Here is a 7561-nt window from a genome sequence, read left to right as displayed (position 1 = left end):
TTATAAGATGGTGAATTAAAAGCCCTAGTATTTCTATAGGCCATGCTCCCTAGACAAGCAGCTGATTAGCAAATCACAGAAATGGTCATTGATTTACATCCAGAAACCTGACTTTAGCTTGGTCAAAAGGAGACACTAAGAAGAGAGAAGCAACCTCTAATATTTGGAAACTCACCTAGCACTGTTAAGGTTTGGTGTTGCTAGGAGTAGACCAGGTATTCATAGCAAGGTGATAATATTTTTCTGCTTAATGTAAATAATTCCGCAGAGCACTAGCTTCAGAAGAGGCCGCACAGTGATTGTGGTGGATCAAGAGAAAAAGAACAACTCTCTACAGTCAGGTTTGTATGAACTAAAATAAAATCTTAATCCCCCCAGCTGTGATGGAATGGACGTCCTCTTGGCAAAGGGCACTGCAGAAATAACCTAAGGCTCAGATACTGGCTATGAAACGGTAGGTGCACCTTTATCCTTTTGGAGACATCATACTTTATGACAGTGAGACACCAAATCATGAACAGACCTAAGGCTATAGAAGGAAAATAGCCTAAAACAAACCTATACGCCTTCAATTTACATAAGAGACCTCTTGAGTTTCAGTAAACATCCAATGGCTTATCTCTCATTAACAGATTTCTTTTTATTTTTATTTTTTTATATTTTTTATACTTTAAGACAGAGTCCCACTCTGTTGCCCAGGCTAGAGTGCCATGGCGTCAGCCTAGCTCACAGCAACCTGAAACTCCTGGGTTCAAGCAATCCTCCTGCCTTAGCTTCCCGAGTAGCTGGGACTACAGGCATGCGCCACCATGCCCGGCTAATTTTTCTATATATATTTTTAGCTGTCCAGATAATTTCTTTCTATTTTTAGTAGAGATGGGGTCTCGCTCCTGCTCAGGCTGGTCTTGAACTCCTGAGCTCAAACAATCCACCCACCTTTGGCCTCCCAGAGTGCTAGGATTACAGGCGTGAGCCACCGCATCTGGGCAACAGATTTCTTAAGTTAAGAAATTCCAAGACTTAAGACAAAGCTTCATACTTTAACCAGTTACAAGTCAAAGAAACTGTAAGTGCACATATAACATATAAGAACACACTTTAAGATGTCCTGCCATTTCAGGGAAAACAATACACACCCTCCACATACTGACTTAGGGAGTTATTTGTAGTTCCTACCTGCATGAACCTATACAACCAAACTGCACCGCAGTAGTGTGGGCACATATTCTCAGGACCTCCTGAGGCCATGTGCTCCAGGTGAGCCAGTCATGCATGTTCAGATCAGAATAAACCTCTTTAATTATTTTAAAGAGTTTGGGTTCTTTGCTTTTCACAAGATGGTGCTCACACCTGAGGTTCAAAGAAGACTCAGGATTCCTTGAAGGAGGAGCTCAAAATCAGCAACAGGTAGCAGCACAGCATCCAAAGCCACCCACCTCCAAGCTTTCCCTTGGGCTGAACTGGTAAGTCCTCCTGTGTCCCCAGACCTCACAATCTTGGTTGATGGTCCTGGTATATTCTGAGCCGTGGATACTTTTTCTAGGAAGCTGTTTTGATGGATCCTAATTTTGACTTGGAGGTGCACTCTAAAGGGTCTTCTCCATTCATTGCCTCTTCCTCACCAAATTTCTCTGAATTGGCCTTTCTGGGCCTTTGTGAAATGAAAGAGGAAACTGAACTGTCCCATTTGTAGAAAAATAAGAGTCTCAGTTGCTCAGCTCCGAAGAGAAAGGGCATTTTCCTCCTCCCAGCCAAAGGGAAATCTGGGTGACTGCAGGTGCAAGTGGGAGTGCTTGGGGTGACTGCCCCCGGTCAGACATGTCCCTGCAGGGAATCCCCAACAAAATTAATTAAAAGAAGGATCAGCCAGGAAATGCTCATAAGAGCTGATCACTTGGCATTTTGAGCCTTCTCAGAGGTGTTAGAGCCCTGGAGAGAGAACCTGAGACATGGGTGAGAGGCAGCAACCAACTCAGTGGTGAAACCCTGTGCGGTCCTGCCCACAATCAGCACATTCTGATCCACTACACTGACCCCTAGACCGCTGTTCGGTTGCTTCCTGTAAAGAAAAATGGGAAGCCAATCCTCTACAAGTGAGAAAAGGCAAGGAGAATGATCCTATCTGGGCACCCCGGTCGCATTCCGGCAACTCTACTCACAAGTGTGTGTGTAAATGGCAAGATTCAAAGGCGTGCCAGGTACGCTAGGACTGCAGCTGGTTAGGGCCAATTCTTGTGCACATGTTTTAACTGAAGGGCAAATTGCATCCATGAAAATTCAGAGCTCAAGTGCTGGACCTGCCTCTATGAATTTAAAATGTCCAGTCTTTCAAGCTCTCTGTCTCTGTTGTCTGTTCTGTCAACTCTCAACCTGCTAAGTTTTCCTGTTGCTCTTGAGGTGGACTCAAAGTTTATGCTATTTGTCATTCAAAGCTACTTGGAGATCTTACAGCCAGTTCAAGCTAAAACACAAAGATTGAGCACTCTTTTTCCTCTAAGGAAAAGAAAGAAAAAAAGGATAAAAGGGTCTTTTTAAAATCAGACTGCCACCAAACTCTTTTATCCAACACTTTGGTCCATAGGCTTAATTAGCTTAACTCTCAGGGCCATGAAAATTCAAACATATGAAAGAGACCAGTTTTGTCAGAGGTAATTCTGGTCCAGTGATGTTTTGTAAACCGGGGAGTTTCTATCAGAACCTCATGGCTAGAATTGTGAGGTTAAAGGTAATGGAACATTGTGTGTGTGTGTACGTGTGTGTATGTTTATATGTGTGCATGTGTTTAGATTTATTTGTGGATATCCTTGTAGTATGTGTTGTGTTTACATGATGCCAGACTGTTTTATACATAAGGCAGCACTCCTAACTTACTTAAAAAGAAGCAAGATTACTCTGTATTTCCTATGAATTTAGTAAACTTTGGTAAATGAATTGGCTTATTTAAACAGGGTAAGTATGAATGGTGAAGTGAAAGTGAAAATTTTTTCAAATTGTGAGCATACATTTTTATGTATGCTCCTGGACAGTTTGATGTGTTTAAAGTGTCAGTTTTTAGCACAAAAATCTTACAAGTCTAAACCCATCCTAAAGCAAAATGGTCTGTGTTTGTATCATTTCTGATAAGTTAGGGATATTTAATGTTAGTCTCACAATAACAGCAAAATCTCCTGCCTTATGAACAAAACTGCCCATGTGTTTAATGTTCTTAAGTATCTAAAAAGGGAGACAGGCTGAACTAAAATAAATGGTCAGAAAATTAACATAATGGAAACATGAAGCACATAGGAGCACAGAAAGACATACTTATGGTCAAAAGCTTATGAAGTTATTATGGTTTTGGCCATTGAATCCTAGATACGATGTATTTTCTTCCCCTGATTTCAATGTCTGTGCAAAGGTACACATAAAATGTGTTTCTAACTCCCTCTTTCTATCATTTGATATGAACGTTACCATTAGGGATTTGAACCTGTGGTTACAAGGGCTTAAACTGGCAGCTTCAGTTTTCCCTTTGGTCTTATCCACTGTTCATTTGTCCAACTCTTACTAGCTAGGACGTTATGTGTCCACTGCACAGACACAGCACAGTTTCTGCTTAGGAGAACAAATCCCTAAGCTGTTAAATTTTATATAATACTTTATTTTAGGGTAAACACAATGGTTATTACAATACAAAGAGAATCTCCAAACAGTATCCTTAAACCCACCGGTAACCTGTAATACCCCCCTTTGACATGTCATGCCTTTTGGGGCAAAACCAATGTATACCTTCTGTGTACTGAATTATGGGCAAACCCTGCCCTTCTGAAAGGTATAAAGCCAAGATGTAACCCAATCAGAGTGAGAGCACTCGCTGAAAACCTCTTGCCTGTGATTTTCTGGTCCATGGTCACACATACTCAGCTCAGGATAAACCTCTTTCATTTACTTTTCAGAGTTTGGGTTCCTGTCTGTTCACAAGATGATGTCAACCTGTGTGGCACCCAGAAGACTCACCAACCCCTGAGAGAGTAGCCAACCATGAGTGCCAGGTAAAGGCATGGCCCCCTCGGGTGCTCACACCGCTTCAAGATTTCACTTGGTCGGAACAGGTTAGTTCTCTTGAGACTGCACGGCCCTCACGATCTTGGTTGATGGTCATGGATTTTTCTGATCTGTCAATACTTTTACTGGGAAGTAGTTTTGAGGGGTCCTAATTTTGACATGGTGATGAACTCAAAAAGGTCTTCTCCATTCATGGCCTCTTCCTCCCCAAATTTCTCTGAATTGGCTTTTCTGGGCCGTTATAAAAGGAAAGAGGAAACTGAACTGTCCCGTTTGTAGACAAATGAGAGACTGAGTTGCTGAGCTCCAAAGAGAAAGGGCATTTTCCTCCTCCCGGCCAAAGGCACGCCTGGGTGACTGTGGGTACAAGTGGGAGTGCTTGGGGGGACTGCCCCTGGCGTGACGTGTCCCTGTAGGGAATCCCCAACAAAATTATTTAAAAGAAGGCTCATCCAGGAAACGCACATGAGAGCTGATCACTCGGCATTTTGAGCCCTCTCGGTGGTGTTAGACCCCTGGAGACAGAACCTCAGACACGGGTGAGAGGCGGGAACCGACTCAGTGGTGAAACCCTGTGTGGACCACCCACAATATCTATCTGTGTCATAAAGAAACTCACAGTAAATTGTTAGGGTACAATCCATGTTAGTCATGTGTTCAAGAATTCACAGATATTTCTGTATTGCATTCCTTTCTTTCTTATTCTTCTCTGGTTTTTATGGAGAAATAGTGTTTTAATTGCTAATGGAGACCTATGAGTCACAGCCAAGATGCAGCCAAATATGGGATCCTTAAATTAACTACTTTACTTCACCTACCTATGCATGTATACATACTAGGTGCGTGTCTAAGCAAACAGTTATAGAAATTGCAAAAATTTCCTAACAGCAAAGTGTTACCTAGCTAGCAATTGCTTAAAACAACAAAATATGCAAAGATTTGTAGTTAGATTAAAATATAATTTTAAGATCCATGGAAAAAAATTGTTTGTAAGACTGATTATATCTTCTTCCATCTGTATAGCTATATTTCCTTGTGTCTATATATGTTGTGTATATAATATTTTGCTACCAATATATACAAAGGTACTTTAATTGATTATCTTAGAAATAATTGCTACATCAAATATTTTTCTAGAAAATAGAAACTAATTGAAATGCTTTTTTAGAGTATGTGACTTTAATAGTACAATAATTGACCTCTGCTCAACTTTTTTTTTAATTCCATTTCACTCTACTTCACAATTTCTGTTACATTCACCTACACAGTGAGACTATTAACATGGACCTGAGTAGTCAGAGAAACTGTGAATGTCCTTCAGTATTCTCTCAAATTGTCACAGCTGATTCATACTTTGACGTTTAGCCGGGGATCCATTCTTTTTCCTTACTTGTTCAGCATATGGACAATGTTTTACTCCATAAACCGGGTGTCCTCTTAGACATCCTCATTCTTTGAAAGTCTCTGACTGAGTGACGCCATAAAGCCTCTAGGTCCAAGCTCCAGAGGGTACATGCAACTGTTACTTAGTTTTAACATAAAATATTTCTGGGCACTCAAAAGCTCACCCAAAAATTCCTTGAGTCAATTTTGTTATAGCCCTCATTAGAGATTATATATTGGTAAAAGGAAATGTTGCCACTATTTACACAGACTCCAAAGATGCCTCTGGAGGCAGGTGATCTTCTGTTGCCAGGGTGTCTGGAAACTGTTGGGATTTAAGTGAACAATTTGATACCGGGACTAGCTATATGCAGACACTGACTAATATGCTTGAAACATATCATCAGCAGGTGAAAGGACCATGGCTTCCACCAACTGATATGCTCTGCCATCCTTTTTGACCAAGAGAGTCTGTATACATCAAAATTTTTAGAGAAACACATGTACTATCATCTCTCTGGGCAGGCCCCTTTGAAGTACTGTTAACTACCTACATGGCCATCAAAATAAAAGAAAAATTTTCCCGGATTCATGCGAGCTACACCAAAGTGCACTGAGACAGTAGGAAGATCACCCCTACAGTGACCCGAAAGCAAGGATTTCCAGGGCTAGTTCCCAGGCCCCTGAAGCAGACATCACCAAAAAGTAGACAGGTTTTTCCCAAGATCTTAGATCAAGAAACCACATCTTCTATCTAACAACTCCTTTTTTGTGTGTTTTTTTTCTCTCTTTTTATCCCCTCCCCTCAAGAAGGGTTCTTCATTAACCCTTTTTCTTTTGAGCCTCCCTGTTCGAGGATTGCACATGGGAAGCTGAGTGGGGATTGCCTCAACCTATCCCAATTTCCCTTTTAATCTTCCACTATGACTTTTCTTTCAAACTATGACTCACTCTTACTAACTCTTACTGTTTTTCCAGCAGGTCAGACACAGACCCAGCATCCCTTTGCACCAGTTTTTCAAACCCTGGCCACACTAACTAATCAATCCAATTGCTAGTTGTGCCACCATGTAAATCATACAAAGGAACTTGAACTCATTTTTGTTTCTGCCAAAGTGAGTGCCTGGTGGGACTGGTCTGGAAGATGGAGATATGACAAGCAGTGGCATCCACAGCCAAAGAAAACATGTTATGGTACTGCTGCTGTTGGTGAGTAACTGAACACAGAAAAAGTGTCTTTTTCTCAGGTAAAGTCACTAGAAAGAAAATTTTTATCTCTTCTGGGTGACATTCTAGGGCAATATTGTGATCAATGGTTTGATTCCACAGGAGGCATTCTTGCACCTCTTAGATGATGCTGACACTACCCCTCATGATGTCAATGCTTGCTAAATGATAAGATGTTCTGGATGGCTCGCAAGCCAGGCCTCTGCAGCTTGCTCCCTTTGCTAAGTTGACGGACACTAATGATTACATATGGACAGACCAAAAGTCTGGACTGACTTGGTTTCGTGACAAAACCAAGCCCTGTATCTGCCAGAACTGGACCAAAGGCCTTTTGTATCAAATATTTCACAACCTGTTTTGTTCTCACAGACTGGCAGGGACACATGGAGATGAAACTGTCCATATTAAAGTACTGTGAAGCCACAAAGTATAAATAGTAATCCAGGTCTCATTTTCATAGAAGTACAGATACAGACAGAAATCAAAGAGCCATTGTTCCCTAACTTCCTTGCTGCTGCAAAGGGTTACTACTTAATTGCACTACTTGTGCCTCCCTGACAGGCACCCGATATGTGACTCCCCCCACTATTTCTATAGATAAAATTGCTATTGTAAATCACAAGACTTTGACTCCATTGCTGTTTAAGTCTTAAGACTGGTCTTTGAGGTGTTTTTCAAACTCTGCATCCTGGAGACCTGCTGACACCAACCAGACCCGTGGACAGATGTGGGAATGGATCCAACAGCCTCGAAAGCCCCTACCCAGGAAACCTACCAACTGAAAAGATAATTTCTGCATTCCAACCCTATGAGCTCATCCCTCACCCATCAGCAGACCCCATTCCCTAGCCCTTTGCTCACCAAAGTCCCTTTAAAAACCTTTTCTCCCAAATGATTGAGGAAGATG

The 7561-nt window shown here is 41.6% G+C and overlaps 1 long non-coding RNA gene across 2 annotated transcripts; it reads left to right on the top strand.

The window, feature by feature from the left end:
• The first annotated feature begins 1393 nt into the window (after positions 1–1393).
• Positions 1394–7349, top strand: LOC123648066. Of its 2 annotated transcripts, XR_006738474.1 has the most exons (4): positions 1394–1463; positions 3936–4091; positions 6544–6636; positions 6757–7349. It is a non-coding gene; the product is annotated as an uncharacterized LOC123648066 (long non-coding RNA). The 2 variants fall into 2 exon arrangements; XR_006738473.1 differs by having other exon boundaries at positions 6544–7349.
• The last annotated feature ends 212 nt before the right edge of the window (positions 7350–7561 follow it).

This window comes from Lemur catta, chromosome 12 (assembly GCF_020740605.2).
Source record: "Lemur catta isolate mLemCat1 chromosome 12, mLemCat1.pri, whole genome shotgun sequence".
Lineage (NCBI taxonomy): Eukaryota > Metazoa > Chordata > Mammalia > Primates > Lemuridae > Lemur > Lemur catta.
This window is presented reverse-complemented; position numbering and strand designations above follow the sequence as displayed.